The following is a 19,461-nucleotide window of genomic DNA, read 5'->3' on the forward strand; positions in this document are numbered from 1 at the left end:
TTGCTTTACGACGCACCGACACAGATAGGTCTTATGGCGACGATGGGACAGGAAAGGGCTAGGACTAGGAGTGGTAAGGAAGTGGCCGTGGCCTTAATTATGGTACAGCCCCAGTATTTGCCTGGTGTAAAAATGGGAAACCACGTAAAACCATCTTCAGGGGTGCCGATAGTGGGGTTCGAACCTACTATCTCCCCAATACTGGATACTGGCCGCATTTAAGGGACTGCAGCTATCGAGCTCGGTCGCTCCTAAGTTAAGAGCCACTGGGCTCCCCTTAGTTGCCTCTTATGACAAGCAGAAGATACTGTCGGTGTTATTCTACCGCCCCCACCCACAGGGGTTTAATAGTATGATAGTCCGGAGGGAAAGTATAATTAAAAAAAAACACCGTAATATTATTAGTTAAACAGGAGTAGGTACATTGGCGTAAGCTATCACGTCTGCTGCACGTAATGTAGCCTACGTACCACAGTTTATACTATACATTGAAAAACACGTTTCTATGAATTTCGATTGGGATGTTACTGTATCATATTGTGCTGATAAGGCATGTATGTATTTGACTGTAACCTAACACATCTTCTGTGATCTGCAGATAGGTTTTTCTCCACCGATAGCTATAAGGGTGGATGAAGTTTCTGCAGTACAGTAACATTTCCTAAAAATTACCAGAAAAGTAGCCTTTGCACGATTTAAAAGGGTACAGTGCGTTCAAGCATTTACTGCCACGTGTTCGGTTTTTACACTGTATGGGGAAGCCCATATCAGCTTATAGACTATTCACATAAAATTGACATAAGATGTCGTGCAAGATATGACTTCTTTCTCTTCTTCTTTTTCTACAGATTTTTCCACATCTGTGGGGTCGCGGGTGTGAACTGGTAGTACAAGTGGATTTGGTGCTGTTTTAGGGCGGGATGGCCTTCCTGACGCTAACCTTATATGGAGGGATGTAATCAGTATTGCGTGTTTCGGTGGTGAAATGGCGTACGACTTTTAGTGCCGGGAGTGTGCGAGGACAAGTTCGGCTCGCCAGGTGCAGGCATTTTGATTTGACGCTCGTAGGCGACCTGCATGTCGTGATGGGGATGAAATGATGATGAAGCCGACACGTACACCCAGCCCCCGTGCCAGCGAAATTAACCAATGTTGGTTACAATTCCCGACCCTGCCGGGAATCGAATCCGGAACCCCTGTGACCAAAGGCCAGCACGCTACGATTTAGCTTTGGAGCCGAACCCATGAGTATTAATCAGACACGATTAAAATTCCCGACCCGGCCGGGAATAGAACCTATGACCCTCTGAACCGAAGGCCTCAAAACTGACCATTCAGCCCAAGGAGTGGGACTCGTGCAAGATAAGACTAAGAGACATAATTCATAGGACGTGTAAAGAATAAATAGCCGCAGCTGATACACTCGCTATATTAAAAAGATCAGTGCTGTTTAAGGTCGTCGAAGATGATTCTTATGTAAAAAATGAAATGGCGTATGACTTCTAGTGTCGGAAGTGTACGAGCACAAGTTCGGCTCACCAGATGCATTTCTTTCGATTTGACGCCCATAGACGACCTGTGCGTCGTGATGAGGATGAAATGATGATGAAGACGACACGTACACCCAGCCCCCGTGCCAGCGAAATTAACCAATTATGGTTAAAATTCCCGATTCTGCCGAGAATCGAACCCGGGACCCCGGTGACCAAAGGCCAGTATGCTAACCATTTAGCCATGGAGCCGGACATTATTTTGTAGAACGGAGCGGACAATATGTGGAAGGAATAACAACTTGGGGCGGGGGCGAAGAAACCGGGCGGACATATTGGTTCAGACGGTTGAGGAGCTGGTAGGACTAAATTCCAGCACATCGGCGTCTCAGAAAACCGTAAAAAGTAGTTCGTGGGACGTAAAAACAAATAACATTATTATTATTATTATTATTATTATTATTATTATTATTATTATTATTATTATTATTATTATTATTATTATTATTATTATTATCATCTGTTTACCCTCGAGGTTCGGTTTTTCCCTCGGACTCAGCGAGGGATCCCACCTCTACCGCCTCAAGGGCAATGTCCTGGAGTTTCAGACTCTTGGTCGGGGGATACAACTGGGGAGAATGACCAATACCTCGCCCAGGCGGCCTCACCTGCTATGCTGAACAGGGGCCTTGTGGAGGGATGGGAAGATTGGAAGGGATAGGCAAGGAAGAGGGAAGGAAGCGGCCGTGGCCTTAAGTTAGGTACCATCCCGGCATTCGCCTGGAGGAGAAGTGGGAAACCACGGAAAACCACTTCCAGGATGGCTGAGGTGGGAATCGAACCCACCTCTACTCAGTTGACCTCCCGAGGCTGAGTGGACCCCGTTCCAGCCCTCGTACCACTTTTCAAATTTCGTGGCAGAGCCGGGAATCGAACCCGGGCCTCCGGGGGTGGCAGCTAATCACGCTAACCACTACACCACAGAGGCGGACATTATTATTATTATTATTATTATTATTATTATTATTATTATTATTATTATTATTATTATTATTATTATTAAAAAGGCCATGTTTAGTGGATAGAGGAGAGAATATGAACTTGTAAGGACAGAAAGAGAGAGGCTGAAAACAAGAAAATAAGACCTCTGCCCGAGTTGATGTGGGCTGTAAGTCGTAAAGCTACATAGGATTAAAAATGAGGAACGAAGACAAAAAGATGCAGGAAACCATCGTGATGGTTATCAAATGATCGTGGGCTAAGCGCTGCCATTCTAAATGTGGGTAGAATTCTGTTATCTGACTCCACAGAATGACTTTCGTGACCGTATAATATTATGACCACACCAATCTTTTCTTCCATTTGTTCACCCTTTTTTGGGATCCATCTATTCTGTCGGGCTTTATCATCGCATCATATATCACCTGTACTGGTGGTCTGTTTATGTTTGTTAAGGAGCAGAAGTAGGTTGTTTTACAATCTGGACCGGCTACATTGCTAAGGAAAGTAAAGGCTGAACGAAGCTCCTTCCATATATGCGAAGAGGACATTCCCCACGTTAGAAACGGGTGTGGAATACCGCTATTTAATTTACCAGTTCTTCCAACTGCATTCACGCTGGCTCACAAACTTCCTGAAGTCGTTAAAACCGAGAAATATTTGCAGAAACCCACTGACAACACATTTTCATTCTTTATTTCTGAAATTCCTGATGGGATTATCAGGTTGGCGGATGCAGAGTGGGTCTCGGCCCTCAGGTGGCCACGGCTGGTCCGTGGTCCGACAGCTCTGCACTCCGACCGGCCAACTGAGCAGAGGAGGGGTGGCTACGGTGCTACGCCTCTGTATTCGGGAGACGGAGAGGGGCTGGTACCCACCGTCGACTGTCCTGAGAATGGTTTACCGTGGTTTTCCATTCTCCTGCACTAACGCGAATGTCGGGACAGTTCCTAGTATAGGCCACGGCCGTCAACACACTCACTTTCTCCGAGCATCTCCTTCACCGTAACAAATCTCCCGGCCTGAGAGACGGCGTCACCGTCTAAGAGGCCCGCCTCCCCCTTCAGGGGAGGAATGAAAACATTTATTAGTAGTTGTAGTGGATTATCCATAATGAGCTTCAAGAGCTAATACATTGGACTCTACAAAACTGCATAATTAAGGTTCAGGTAATAACCCATGTTAAGGGCTGCCTTGTGGGTTCGATTCTTCGTCAGAAAGTCGAAAAATGTATAAACAAGAGGCGCATGGCCCTGAATATCACACCACCTATATCAATATTGACCAGGTTATTTTTTGGAGCAAAAATGGCCGAGAGTTAAGCATTCTATCCCACATAGAACCAGGATTACGAAAAGTGGAAGCTTTTACCTTCCACTCCTCCAAGGGCCTTCATATTTTGTATGCAGATGGGTTTGATTTTTTTAATAATCCTTGGTATAATGCACACATCATTTGCTTTTGGATTCTCTCCTGATGATTCACTTTAGTTTATAACTTTCGAAATTACTTGCACATGTTCCTGAACGTCTGTTCTGTTTAAAATAATGAATTGCACATAGTGAAATTATTAATAACTTGTCTTTTATTATAAATAGGGTAGATACTCATGTGAAATATCCATTCTCATTGTTACCGTGGTTTGGTGGACCAGCAGAGGTGAAAGAATGTGCCGGGATGAATGGGTCTAACTACAAGGTCAAAGTTAATTTAAAATTTTAACAAAGGTTATATTTTCAGAAGAAACAACAAAATTATAACAACTTTTCGTGAAATAACAATTTGGAAACAAGACTTAGAAAGATCCAAGATTTCAGAATTTTAACACTCTTGGGCTACAAGCCCTAGTATTATAATTTTGAGCTCCTAGCTCAATTTTTACAGCCGAGCACAAATTGTTCAAAGGACAGAAAGCCCCTAATCCCTGGAGCACTTGCTCCCAACTTCAAATATCAAGCCTCCCAGAAGCACAGTTACCACACTAGAAAAGAGCTGACACGCTCTCAGTTTTTCAAGCCTATTTAAGGCAATACCAGAAACTTACAATTATTTGCCATCAAGGCACAACTTACAAAAAAGAAACAGGGGTATCTTGTACCTAACCTACTGGGCCTTAGCAGAAAAGAACAGGTTAAGTAAATGGCCCGAAACACCAAATTGAATGGAGGCGTGTACTTGCACTCCTAAATATGCATTCTTAAAACCTAAAAGGCACAAGGCCGATGAAACAGGGGCTATTGTCAAACTATGGGGGTGACTCGTATAAGAATAATTTAATACATTACGGAAAAGAAGAAAACCAGTTACAAACGTAGTCACCTCAAACCAATATGAAGGGGAGCTCGAGAAGGTAAATCACTCTCTATCCCCGAATTACAGTTACAGATTTTATGAAATTTTCACATTAGCCGGCAGAATTTACATTTTAGAGAAGTTGGTTACATATTAAAGTTTCGGACCTATCCCTCGGGTTAAACTGCGGAGCTAGCAAGAAATAAAGATGTTAAATGGCCATTACCTTGCTGAAGAACTGCTGCCTGCAGAAAGAGGCACCTCCCGCCTCCTGCTTCACATACACACACTTAGTTAGATCTTGATCAAATGGCCAAGAGACGTGAAAATCCGCAGTTTATAAACCCTCGGGGAAGGTTCGAGACCTTTCATGAATAATCAAGCCACACCCTCTCAATTTTATTGGACCATACAAAATTTACACTCAAAGTCGAAGAAGAAATCCAGGATTGGTCGGAAATTAATTACCAAAATTAGCGATTGGCTGGATTCAAAACTAGCGGAAAGAAAATATAAATATTGCCAACCCACAAATGAATGAACGAAATTTAGTAAAGAAAAAACTTATGAATACAAAATTTCTTCAAAAAAGTTCTTTCACTTCGTACCAAGGTGCATCATCATAGTTTTTGTAGTGACATCTGTTGTAGAAAGTCCAAACTTCTTGATAAATGGTAACCAAAACACGTTGAAATACACACAGTCCTGGAGACTTCACAATCACAAAATTAAGGTAGTGACATCTTCTGAGTAAAAGTTTAAGGAGGGCTAGTTCCAAGTTCACTGTTCCTCCAGTAGAGGAGGTTTTATTGGCGCAAGATTTAAATGTGCGGCGTAGAGGTGTACCTACCGGTACAGACATAATTAAATTTAGAAGCAAAATTAGAAGTGGAAAGACTTGGCCCGCGACATCCTAGAGATTTTAAGCTGCATCAGAGTTGCAGGAAACAGAAAAAGAACATTTACGTTATCTTGGTTTGACAAAAAGTGGCTGGCAGTGAGTGAAGAAAGGAAGTGGCTTTTCTGTTTCGTGTACTTATGATGTGGAAACTAGTTGGTCTGTGACAGGCATAAATGATCTTATACATCTATCAGAAAGAGTTAAAAAACACGAAACTTCAGAAACACATATTGGAAACAACGTAAAATATAATCTTTTTTGGTTCTGTAAACATTTTGACTCAATTACATGAAGGCTACCGTGTTTCTAATCAGCGTCACAACGAACTTGTAGATAAGAACAGACACAATTTTTTTTTTGCTAGGGGCTTTACGTCGCACCGACACAGATAGGTCTTATGGCGACGATGGGATAGGAAAGGCTTAGGAGTTGGAAGGAAGCGGCCGTGGCCTTAATTAAGGTACAGCCCCAGCATTTGCTTGGTGTGAAAATGGGAAACCACGGAAAACCATTTTCAGGGCTGCCGACAGTGGGGTTCGAACCTACTATCTCCCGAATACTGGATACTGACCGCACTTAAGCGACTGCAGCTATCGAACTCGGTAGACACATTTTAAACAGGATAATACTGTATTAAGTTTTGCGGAACTTGTGAACTACCTGTTCGAGGTCACAACGTAGGTAACAATATTCACACAATCTTGGATCTGTTGTCGGAACCAGCGGCATTAGACATCATTCTAAGCGATCACCTTAATTCTACAGTATCAAAAATACCTCGAAAACAATTCAAAATGAATCATTGGATTGTATGTTTGCGGTCAATAGGAAGACGATAGCACAGGAAATATAAATAGCTAAATACGTAGCCATTCAGGCAGATGATGATGATGATGATGATGATGATGATGATGATGATGATGCTTGTTGTTTAAAGGAGCCTAACATCGAGGTCATCGGCCCCTTCAGGCAGATGAAACTTCAGATATACCATACATGTCTCAATTATATTGTTGCGATAGGTTGCTCGTAGTGGCGCAGTTGAGAGAATCATTTACTTTTTTTCGTATTGAAGATCGAACTGCGGACGGTTTAATGCCAGTTCTGAAACCACAGTTAGAACCGTACAAGCTAGTGTTTAGTGCGGAAAAAATTGGGGTGCGGGTAAAGATAAGAGGTGCATTTCCTCATGTACATTTCATCCACTGTTACGCCCATCAGCTAAACTTGGTAATGAAGAAAGCTTGCTTGATGATGATGATGATGATGATGATGCTTGTTGTTTAAAGAGGTCTAACATCTAAGGTCATCGGCCCCTAAATAAAGAAAACGAGTTCGACTGTGAAATAATTGAAGTTGTTTTTCACCAATATATCGGGCTTTTCATATTTTTTCTGTTTCTTCCAAGTGCACTGATTAGTTAAGATCCGTCTGTGGCAGTGCGGTTCCGAAAACTACAGAAACGCGAAGGAATTTTCATAGCAGAGTTGTTAATACTGTCTCCAACAATGAAGATGCTCTTCTTGAGTGTTTCGACACCATTCAAAATGACGATAGTTAGAGTTAGAGAAGCAATAGGACTACGTCGCACCAACATTGATAGCTCTTATGGGGACGATGGGATAGGAAAGGCCTAGGAGTGGGAAGGAAGCCCCGTGGCCTTAATAAAGGTACAGCCCCAGCATTTGCCATGTGCAGAAATGGGGAACCGCGGAAAACCATCATCAGGGCTGCCTAAAGTGGGGTTCGAACCCACTATCTCCCAGATGCAAGCTCACAGCTGCGCACACCTAACCGCACGGCCAACTCTCCCGGTCTTCTGAATGATAAGGAATTCCTATATTTTCTCTCATTTTTAATTCCGTTCTGATACACGTTGACATTCTGTACAACACACTATAGACATCATCAACCAATGCCCAAAATGTTCGTACTGCAATTCAGCATTTCGAAACTGCAATAAATGACATCAGAGAATTTACCTGAGTTGGAACAAAATTCTGAACCCCTAAGAAAACGTGCACGGAAAGAAGTGAACGTAAGTGCCGATGCTAAAGAAGCGTGTGACGTAATTGTGAATCAGATGAAATACCGTTTCGAAGAAGCGCAGCACACACAATGCTTTTCTTTAATTGATCAACAGTTTTTCGTAGAACATAAAGTTGCTTTTCCTAGGGTACTTGTAACCAATGCAGTGAAATATTATCCCATCCATACGAAGGATAAGTTAGAAAGTGAACTAACTGTGCTTTGCATCTGTGAGTGTAACGAGTGTACTTTCCCTTTGGACCCTAATGAAGGGAAACAGTCTGGAAACAGCCTTATCAGAAGTACACAAACTGGCAGAAATAGTACTGTCAACTGCTGATTGTTTCAGTACTCCTAAAACGAGTTAAAACTTAAGAGGACAAACTTGGGCAAATATTCATTTGTAGGAAAGGGAGTTAGGGATTGGAATAGCTTACCAAGGGAGATGTTCAATAAATTTCCTATTTCTTTGAAATCATTTAAGAAAAGGCTAGGAAAACCACAGATAGGGAATCTGCCACCTGGGCGACTGCCCTAAATGCAGATCAGTATTGATTGATTGATTGATTGATTGATTGATTGATTGATTGATTGATTGATTGATTGATAAAGAACTCAATGGGACAAGAAAGTTTAAATGCATTAGCTGTGCTTAGTATTCATAGGGAAGTCATTGCAGAGATTCCGGAATTCAGCCGAAAAGTGATTGATTTGTTTGCATCGCAGAAGAATCTACGAACGCAGTTTCTTTATAAATGAGGTAACTTTTGAAGTATTTTACTATTAGTATGAATTGGAATCAAGCATACTTAACTGTACTGATACTGCCAATAAAAATGTAATGCCAAATTTTAATATGCGTATATATACTACAGCAGAAGCAACAAAAACTATACAAATAATAATAATAATAATAGCCTCCGTGACTTCAACGGCAGCACGTCGGTCTCTTACCCCTGGATACCGTGGTTCAAATCCCGGTCACTCCATGCGAGATTTGTACTGGACAAAGCGGAGGCGGGACAGGTTTTTCTCCGGGTACTCCGGTTTTCTCTGTCATGTTTCATTCCAGCAAGACTCTCCATTCTCATTTCATAGCATCTATCAGTCATTATATATATATTCGTTTACGGCCATTAGAGACCACGTTAGATAACAATTACATGTTTCTGGAAGCCTTCCTCACAGCCCAGAACTTCAGCATCCTCTCTCTGGCAGCCTGTCTTCTTTCGTCCGTCCACCCACGGTTAAGTTTTGGTTCGTCATGGAATCCCTGAAATCTGTCGATCACTGACCTAAACTTTGTTCGGTTTGAGATGTCTTCCGAATTTAGTCCCACCTGTCTGAGATCCTTTCTCACCTCCCTGAACCATTTGTCCGACACTTTAGGTCTGCTGTCTAGTATTGTGAAAATCCTTTTCGTTAGTCTCTTCTCATCCATTCTAAATAAATGCCCATAGAATTTAAGTCTCCGTTTTCTCATGGACTCAGCCTTTCATTGTCTCGGTAAAGTTCTTCCCTTCCTCGCAGCCTATATTGTCCATCCACAATCTTTGGACCCATTATTTTGCGAAGGATCTTTCTTTCAAATTTCTCAGCTTCTCTCAGTCCCGCTTTTCCTGTCATTTGGAGGCATTCACTAGCATACAGACATTCCGTTTTAATCACTGTATTGTAGTGCCTTAGTTTAGCTCGTCTGGAGATGGTTTTCTTTTTGTATATAGGATATGTCCTACGAAAAGCCGCAGCCATTTTCTCCCGTCTGGTGTTGTTTGCTTCTCTTTCATTTGTTTTCAATTGCACTATTTCACCCAAATACTTAAAGCTATCAACTCTTTCTATTTTACCGTGTTCTGACTTTGGGAGTGGTGATCTATATGCTTCATTCATTACATCCCTGACCCGGCCAATGACTGGAAAACAGGTTGTACTGTAGGTTTTCATTTTCAATAATAACATTACATACATACATTATCATTATAGACTGTTATGCCTTTCAGCGTTCAGTCTGCAAGCCTCTGAGAATTTACTAAACGTCGCCACAATCCTCGATTTGCAACCAGTGTTGTGGCCTCATTTAGTTCTATACCTCTTATCTTTAAATCGTTAGAAATAGAGTCTAACCATCGTCGTCTTGGTCTCCCTCTACTTCTCTTACCCTCCATAACAGAGTCCATTATTCTCCTAGGTAACCTATCCTCCTCCATTCGCCTCACATGACCCCACCACCGAAGCCGGTTCATGCGTACAGCTTCATCCATCGAGTTCATTCCTAAATTAGCCTTTATCTCCTCATTCCGAGTTCCCTCCTGCCATTGTTCCCACCTGTTTGTACCAGCAATCATTCTTGCTACTTTCATGTCTGTTACTTCTAACTTATGAATAAGATATCCTGAGTCCACCCAGCTTTCGCTCCCATAAAGCAAAGTTGGTCTGAAAACAGACCGATGTAAAGATAGTTTCGTCTGGGAGCTGACTTCCTTCTTACAGAATACTGCTGATCGCAACTGCGAGCTCACTGCATTAGCTTGACTACACCTTGATTCAATCTCACTTACTATATTACTATCCTGGGAGAACACACAACCTAAATACTTGAAATTATCGACCTGTTCTAGCTTTGCATCACCAATCTGACATTCAATTCTGTTGGATTTCTTACCTACTGACATCAATTTAGTCTTCGAGAGGCTAATTTTCATACCATACTCATTGCACCCATTTTCAAGTTCCAAGATGTTAGACTGCAGGCTTTCGGCACAGTCTGCCATTAAGACCAAGTCGTCAGCATAGGCAATAATAATAATAATAATAATAATAATAATAATAATAATAATAATAATAATAATAATAATAATAATTTCGTGTGGCTATTTCTAGCCGAGTGCAGCCCTTGTAAGGCAGACCCTCCGATGAGGGTGGGCGGCATCTGCCATGTGTAGGTAACTGCGTGTTATTGTGGTGGAGGATAGTGTTGTGTGTGGTGTGTGAGTTGCAGGGATGTTGGGGACAGCACAAATACCCAGCCCCCGGGCCATTGGAATTAACCAATGAAGATTAAAATCCCCGACCCGGCCGGGAATCGAACCCGGGACCCTCTGAACCGAAGGCCAGTACGCTGACCATTCAGCCAACGAGTCGGACAATAATAATAATAATAATAATAATAATAATAATAATAATAATAATAATAATAATAATAATAATAATAATAATAATAATAATAATAATAATAATAATAATAATAATAATAATAATAATCTCATTAGTCCCACCTGCCATTTGCGCCACGAGCCGCTACTGCGGACATTGCAGTAATTTACTTAGCCAGCGTGTGGAACAAGGTTGCCATCGAATACGTACAATGCCTCGAGTGTTCGAACGTCTCCGAGAAGAGGTGGCGTGTTCAGGCGTGCATTCGGGCGCTTGGTGAACGTTTTGAGGACTTCTTATATTAGAATGCAGGATCCCATGACGACAGCTACTCGACATGAGATGTGTCAGGTAACTCGTAAACAATCGAGCGCAGGGCATATGCACATAGGGACGTTTTGTCTTGTCGGATTGCTTTTGACATATTTACAGTGACTACTTTCCAGCTTTTGTTGAGTTACTCCAGAGTTTACTATGATCTGAGATTCACGCATGTGAGTTGAGTAAATTTTCTGGGAATAAGGTTCGTAGCACAGAACGAAATAAGTGAGTTACAGTACGACCGCGTCCGACTCGTTGGCTGAATGGTCAGCGTACTGGCCTTCGGTTCAGACGGTCCCGGGTTCGATTCCCGGCCGGATCTGGGATTTCAACCTTCATTGGTTAATTCCAAGGGCTCGGGGGCTGGGTGTTTGTGCTGTCTCCAACATCCCTACAACTCACACACCGCACGTAACACTATCCTCCACCACAATAGCACACGGTTACCTACACACGGCAGATGCCGCCCACCCTCATCGGAGGGTCTGCCTTACAAGGGCTGCACTCGGCCAGAAATAGCCACACGTTATTATTATTTTAGTACGATCCCGATAATCCGGCACTCATCAGATCGACTTTCCCCAATAATTTTCCCGTACAACTCACATCTCATGGGCTAATGCTTCAGAAACCTTGAACACCTTTTTATGAAATTCGCAGAGAGCAGCCAACAATGGGACGTTGCCGAAGTTACGGATCTTCTCATTATGCAAAATATTTTTGTCAAAGTCCGGCTGCATGGCTAAATGGTTAGCGTGCTGGCCTTTGGTCACAGGGATTCCGGGTTCGATTCCCGGCAAGGTCTGGAATTTTAACCATCATTGGTTAATTTCCCTGACACAGGGGCTGGATGTATGTGTTGTCTTCATCATCATTTCATCCTCATCACGACGCGCAGGTCGCCTACAGATTGTCAAATCAAAAGGCCTGCACCTGGCGAGCCGGACCCGTCCTGGGATCTCCCGGCAATAAAAGCCATACGCCATTTCATTTCATTTTTCTCAAAAAAAGAGCTCAATTCAAGAAATTAGTCCGACATGTTCCACGCCCTGAATATCATCAGACACCTATGCTAGCGCTATAAACAGTGATTCCGATTGAACTGTACCACATTCTTGGTATTTAACACTTTTTAGATTAACATTTTGTTCTTGGTTTCTCAAAGCCATGGGGCTTTTTTGTTCCATAATAGGCCTACAAAATATATTACTGTGCTAAAAATTTGAGCCTAAAACCATTTAACACTGCATGACAGTATTTGATTTTTAATTCAATTTTATTTATACAGTTCAGTACTATATCCTTTTCATTTTTTAGTACTGTAATATCTTCTGTTCTGTTAAATAAATAATAATTATTTGTTTTTATACGTTAAAACTGTAGTTTTTATTTATTAACTTCACTATAACTATTAACAATTAGTTGAGTCAAGGGATGAAAGCCACTTCTGGAGTTTTTGTACACCCCTCGGCTGGCTGCACTTCCTTGGAATTCCCTAACCTTAGCAAAAGAAAGAAAATATTCCAAGATAAGGCTTCTCAGAACAAGTCGTCCTCCTGGAAATCTCCGAAGTGATGTCGGCGGGGAAACTACTGGATATAATCTGAAACTACATACATCACTAGGCAAACGGGAAGACGAAACTTGAATAATTATTTACATTGGTTTCTAAGACTGTTTTGTGTGTTATCGCGAAGACCAGTTCGAAACTGAAGGTGCACCATCTTAACTTACGTCGTTACGCTAACAGAAAGGATCTGGTAAAGCGGCCTTCTAAAGGAAGATACAATTTGATCGTGGTATCCTGTTCCTTAATCTCACCTTGTATACGATACTGGTTAATAATAATAATAATAATAATAATAATAATAATAATAATAATAATAATAATAATAATAATAATAATAATATCGGGCGAGGGCCGTGCGGTTGTGAGCTTGCATCCGGGAGATAGTGGGTTCGAACCCCACTGTCAGCAGCCCTGAAGATGTTTTTTCTGTGGTTTCCCATGTTCACACCAGGCGAATGCTGGGGCTGTACATTAATCAAGGCCACGACCGCTTCCTTTCCACTCCTAGGACTTTCCTATCCCATCGTCGTCCTAAGACCTATCTGTGTCGGTGTGACGTAAATCAAATTCTAAATATTACTACTACTAATAATAATTATAACGATGTAGGCTGGACAATCTGCAAGAATTGTGAAAGCTATGTAAATTAATAATTGGTGCAGAACCATATTGTTGTTGTGTTTGGGCCTTCGGCCCATAGACAAAAAAATGAAATGGCGTATGACTTTTAGTGCTGAGAGTGTCCGAGGACATGTTGGGCTCGCCAGGTGCAGGTCTTTCTATTTGACACCCATAGGCGACCTGCGCGTCGTGATGAGGATGAAATGAAGATGAAGACGTTACATACACCCAGCCCCCGTGTCAGTAAAATTGATCAATGATGTTTAACATTCCCGATTCTGCCGGGAATCGAACCCGGGACCCCTGTGACCAAAGGCCAGCACACCAACCATTTAGCCATGGAGCCGGACGGTCCATAGACTGATCTGATGCAACGCTTCATGCCACCCTATCGTGTCCTAACCTTTTCATTTCTACGTAATTACTACATCCTACGTCCGACTCGTTGGCTGAACGGTCAGCGTACTAGCCTTCGGTTCAGAGGGGCCCGGGTTCGATTCCCGGCCGGGTCGGGGATTTTAACCTTAATTGGTTAATTCCAATGGTACGGGGGCTGGGTGTATGTGTTGTCTTCATCATCATTTCATCCTCATCACGACGCGCAGGTCGCCTACGGGAGTCAAATAGAAAGACCTGCACCTGGCGAGCCGAACCCGTCCTGGGATATCCCGGCACTAAAAGCCATACGACATTTCATTACTACATCCTACATCTACTCTAATCTGTTTTCATATTCTACTGTATCCCCCTATCGCTCTGACCGTCTGCACTTCCATAAGAAACAAACTGAACAGGTCCTGGATGTCTTAAGATGTTCTCTATCTCTTCTTCTGGTCTAATTTCACCAAATCGTTCTTTTCTCACTAACTCAGCTATCTCTCAGTATCTCTTCAGTCGTGATTCGATCTACACATCTCACCTTCAGCATTTAATAAGTGTCCAGTGTCAGTCTAGTTCAGCTGGAACATACCGTATTTTACTTCGGATATTGTGCAATAACATTGTTGGCAATCAGGTCAAATTATAACGAAAAAAAGCTTTTTGCTAGTGCCTAAAAATATCTGTTTTGACCATTAGCACCTATTTTGTGACAAATGCCTATTTTAGCACCTTTTTTTACATGCTGTTTTACTTTACTTTGTTTGCTCTGATGTATCTCATTGGTCGTCAGAGTGTACAGTATACCCCGACCACATCCTGTGAGGTTGAGAAGACATTTAGGAATATTCGGATTGAAATAAGACATAAATTTACACCAGAAAACCTTGAAAAGCACACTGTAGTCAGAGGTTGTTTCAATGCAGATTTTCCTCACAGAATTGAGATCAATAACAAACTAACACTTCCAAATAAAGGAACACCCCCCATTTAACATTGTTTAGGCGATATTTTCTTCTTCTTCTTCTTCTTCTTCTTAATCTGTTTTCCCTCCAGGGTCAGTTTTTCCCTTGGACTCAGCGAGGGATCCCACCTCTACCGCCTCAAGGGCAGTGGCCTGGAGCTTCAGACTCTGGGTCGGGGGATACAACTGGCGAGGATGACCAGTACCTCGCCCAGGTGCCCTCACCTGCTATGCTGAACAGGGGCCTTGTGGAGGGATAGGAAGATTGGATGGGACAGGCAAGGAAGAGGGAAGGAAGTGGCCGTGGCCTTAAGTTAGGTACCATCCCGGCATTTGCCTGGGGGAGAAGTGGGGAACCCATGGAAAACCACTTCCAGGATGGCTGAGGTGGGAATCGAACACACCTCTACTCAGTTGACCTCCCGAGGCTGAGTGGACCCCGTTCCAGCCCTCGTATCACTTTTCAAATTTCGTGGCAGAGCCGGGAATCGAACCCGGACCTCCGGGGGTGGTAGCTAATCACGCTAACCATTACACCACAGAGGCGGACGTTTAGGAGATAATTTAAATAATTAAATGGTTAATACAAAGTCTGGCTCTTTGACTGAATGATCAGCGTCGAGCCTTCTGTGCAGAGGGTCCCGGGTTCGGTTCCCAGCTGGATGGGATAATTTAACCGCATCTGGTTAATTCTTCTGGCTTGGAGACTAGGTGTTTGTGTTTGTCGCAATTCTCCCCCATCCATATATACACCACAGTATGAAAGACCACAGAAACACTAAAGACCCCCCACGCCCGTAAATAAGGCTGTTGTCATGAAGAACATTCTATTGTAAAACAGGGCCGAATTCTCATTTGCATCTTGTAAAAACTGAAGAAAAAAATAAGAAGAAGAATATGATGATGATGATGATGATGATGATGATGATGATGATGATGATGATGTTCATATACATTTATACAAACGTTGACCTTTTGGTATGCCGCCCCCCCCCCGGTGTAGGGGTAGCGTGCCTGCCTGCCTCTTACCCGGAGACCGCGGGTTCGATTCCCGGCCAGGTCAGCGATTTTTACCTGCATCAGAGGCCTGGTTCGAGGTCCACTCAGCCTACGTGATTACAGTTGAGGAGCTATCTAACGGTGAGATAGCGGCCCCGGTCTAGAAAGCGAAGAATAGCGGCCGAGAGGATCCGTCGTGCTGACCACACGACACCTCGTAATCTGCAGGCCTTCGGGCTGTGCAGTGGTCGCTTGGTAGTCCATGGCCTTTCGGGGCTGTTGCGCCATGGGTTTTGTTTATTGACCCTTTGGTAATGCCTATTGTAACCTTTATAATGCCTATTTAGGTAGCTTAAAAATGGATTTGAAATGTCTAAATGCCCTCAGCTTAATAATGGAGGAGTATAATGAAGAACGAACGGTGAGACGGGCTCAAGTTACTGAAAGATTAATTAAAGTTCCTGTTTGAATGGAGTAGGGCATTTGAGACTACGACCGAAGGGGCATACATTCGCATCCAACTCACTTGGTTTCCGCATGAATAAAACATGCAGAGGGACGTGGTTGTCGAGTGACCTATACTCACTAGCTTTTTTACCCAATACCAACGAATGAACGTGAGACCTTTGAAATTAAATATCCCATCTCAGTGATTCTTTTTTTAAATTACAGATTTTGCTTCACATCGCATCGATCCAGATAGGTCTTATGGGGACGATGGGATAGGAAAGTGCTAGGAGTGGGAAGGAAGTGGCCGTGGCCTAGATTGCATTTGCCTGGTGTGAACATGGGAAACCACGGAAAACGATCTTTATGGCTGTCGACAGTGGGGTTCGAAACCACTATTTCCCGCAAGCAAACTCACAGCTGAGTACCTCTAACCGTACGGCCAATTCGTCCGGTCTCAGTGATTCAGATTTCGCGGATAATTGTACGTCTTATGTCCATAATCAGTAATTATGATATCAAACATGCACAGAAAACTGTAAGCTTACTTTTGTTGGGGTGGGGGAGGGATAAGGGGCATAAACTTGGAGAGCTATTTTATGCGGCGTTTCTTCAAATTTCTTTAAACTTATGTATAAACGTATATGTTATAGTGTATTCTACAATTGTATGATGTGTCTCTACATATTATCTACTGATATACAGTACGATTTTGACTGCTGCCCAGCGAGATGCCCTGCAGATATTGGACCACCTCCTGATCAGCGTGACGACATTCTCAGAAGCTTTCATACCCGGGCCCGCTAGTTCTCATACCAACTGCTCTACCGTTAGTCTTATGAAGTTCAGTGAACCCCACCCATTTCAGCCTCCAGTACAGAATTAAAATGATTGGACTGGACGGTAATCGAACCCAGGTCTTCCAGGTACGAGACAGGTACGCTACACCACGGAGCTCGCAACAACAATTTGGTGAAGAAATATGCAAGTAATCGCGTTAAACTGAGCTTATGCTTCATCGTGTTTGATCGAAACTTTGCGTATTTATCAGCGTGCAGAATATTGTACAAGCAGAATACTGTTCACTGTCACTGTAGAATATCAGCGTTATCATCTCCACCTATATGCATGGCTGAGTCAATATTTAGCTATTTGGCTCTGTTTCCTGCCGGTCGTCCACCCGATTCATTTCCTGTTAGTTTCTGTCGCGCAGACCAAGCAATGTACCGTAGTTATACTAGGTCTCTCTCCTTCCGTACGACTCAGCAGAATCATAAAATGCAGTCCACCATGATGTCACCAATTTAAAGATAGTAATTTGTGTAGTGTAAAACAGGGGCGGTGCGTGATATTTCTGCAGTGTTGGACAACACCCAATCATTTTACACTTTGTCGTCTTTTACTAAGTTTTTAGTTTAATAAACCTAACATACAGTGTATTCTAAAATATGTTAAAATACACTATCTTTGTTCGTTCGATGCACTAATGCTTCGTGATATACCAATAAACGCTGCAGGCTTCGAATCAAACTCAGGGGGTTGGACGCTCGCCAGTATCGGTTCTTGGGTGTTGCACAGGACCAGCAAACCCCCTATCGAGTAGCAACTCCAAATGCCCCGTCCGACTCGTTGGCTGAACGGTCAGCGTACTGGCTTTCGGTTCAAAGGATCCCGGGTTCGATTCCCGGCCGGGTCGGGGATTTTAACCCTAATTGGTTAATTCCAATGGCACGGGGGCTGGGTGTATGTGTTGTCTTCATCATCATTTCATCCTCATGACGACGCGCAGGTCGCCTGCGGGAGTCAACTCGAAAGACCTGCACCTGGCGAGCCGAACATGTCTTCGGACACTCCCGGCACTAAAAGCCATACGCCATTTCATTTCCAAATGCCCCTGTTATATTACACCACTCTGCAGAGATGACTTCATGCCTGCTGTCTCTCCTCGTGCAACGGTAAATTCTTTCACACTCAGCGAGGGATCCCACCTCGACCCCCACAAGTGCAGTGTCCTGGAGATTCAGACTTTGGGTCAGGGATACAACTGGGGAGCGGCCTCGCCTGCTATGCTGAACAGGGGCCTTGTGGAGGGATGGGAAGATTGGATGGGACAGGCGGGGAAGAGGGAAGGAAGCGGCCGTGGCTTTTAAGTTAGGTACCATCCCGGCATTTGCCTGGAGAAGAAGTGGGAAACCACGGAAAACCACTTCCAGGATGGCTGAGGTGGAAATCGAACCCACCTCTACTCAGTTGACCTCCCGAGGCTGAGTGGACCCCGTTCCAGCCCTTGTACCAATTTTCAAATTTCGTGGCAGAGCCGGGAATCGAACCCGGACCTCCGGGGTGGCAACTAATCACACTAACCACTACACCACAGAGGCGGACTCTCTCATTCAGTTACTCAAATATTCTCAAGTTAATAAATGTAGGCCTATGTGGCAATACTTCTTGAGAGCTGGAAATAGTTTCCGTGGAGAGTGCAGTATAAACGTTAGGCTTTATGGAAAAAAGGAAATATTGATGGACTTTTATGTCACTGAAGGTACGATATTTTGTATTTGTTCCATCCGTTTGATAAGAGCCCATTCTATCCAGTGCAAACCTCATCATCTCCTATAACTATGGCTTCTGATATCTATCATAAACTCTTTGTCAATCATGTCTCGACCTTTCCCCCAACCTTTCCTATCATTATATTTCCCTCAAAAAAAAAAAAAAAAAAAAAAAAAAAAGAAGTGAAGATGTCTCAAGATTTGACCTGTTAATATATCCCTTGTCCCGGTCATTTCTCTCTCTCTGCTCTCTCTCTCTCTCCTACTTCTTTAACGCCGCCCTAAAACCGAAGGTTTTCGGCGACGGAAGGATGGGAAAGGGCTAGGATTGGGAAGGTAAAGGCCTTGGCCTTAATTAAAGTACAGCCCCAGTATTTGCCTGGTGTGAAAATCGTCTTCAGGACTGTAGGACCCGAACCCACTACCTCCGGAATGAAAGCTCACAGCTGTGCGACCCTAGTCGCATAGCCAATTCTCTCGGTGGTAAAATTTCGCTGTATTTTCCTCTCAATAACTTTATTCAATATGCTCTTCATTTGTGATTTGATAGGGTGCTATTTCATCTCGATTTTGAAAATTTTTAGGGTAGATCATGTGCCCAATGAAGAAGTGCTGTTTAGAATTGCGGAGCAGATGCTACGAAGAGAAGGAACGTCTGGGTCAGGCACGTTGTACGACATGACTCTTAAGATCATTCTTGAAGGTGCTGTACACGGGAAAAATCGCCTAAGGAAGGCCATGATTAA

The sequence above is a fragment of the Anabrus simplex genome, chromosome 6, assembly GCF_040414725.1.
Source record: "Anabrus simplex isolate iqAnaSimp1 chromosome 6, ASM4041472v1, whole genome shotgun sequence".
NCBI classification, from domain to species: domain Eukaryota; kingdom Metazoa; phylum Arthropoda; class Insecta; order Orthoptera; family Tettigoniidae; genus Anabrus; species Anabrus simplex.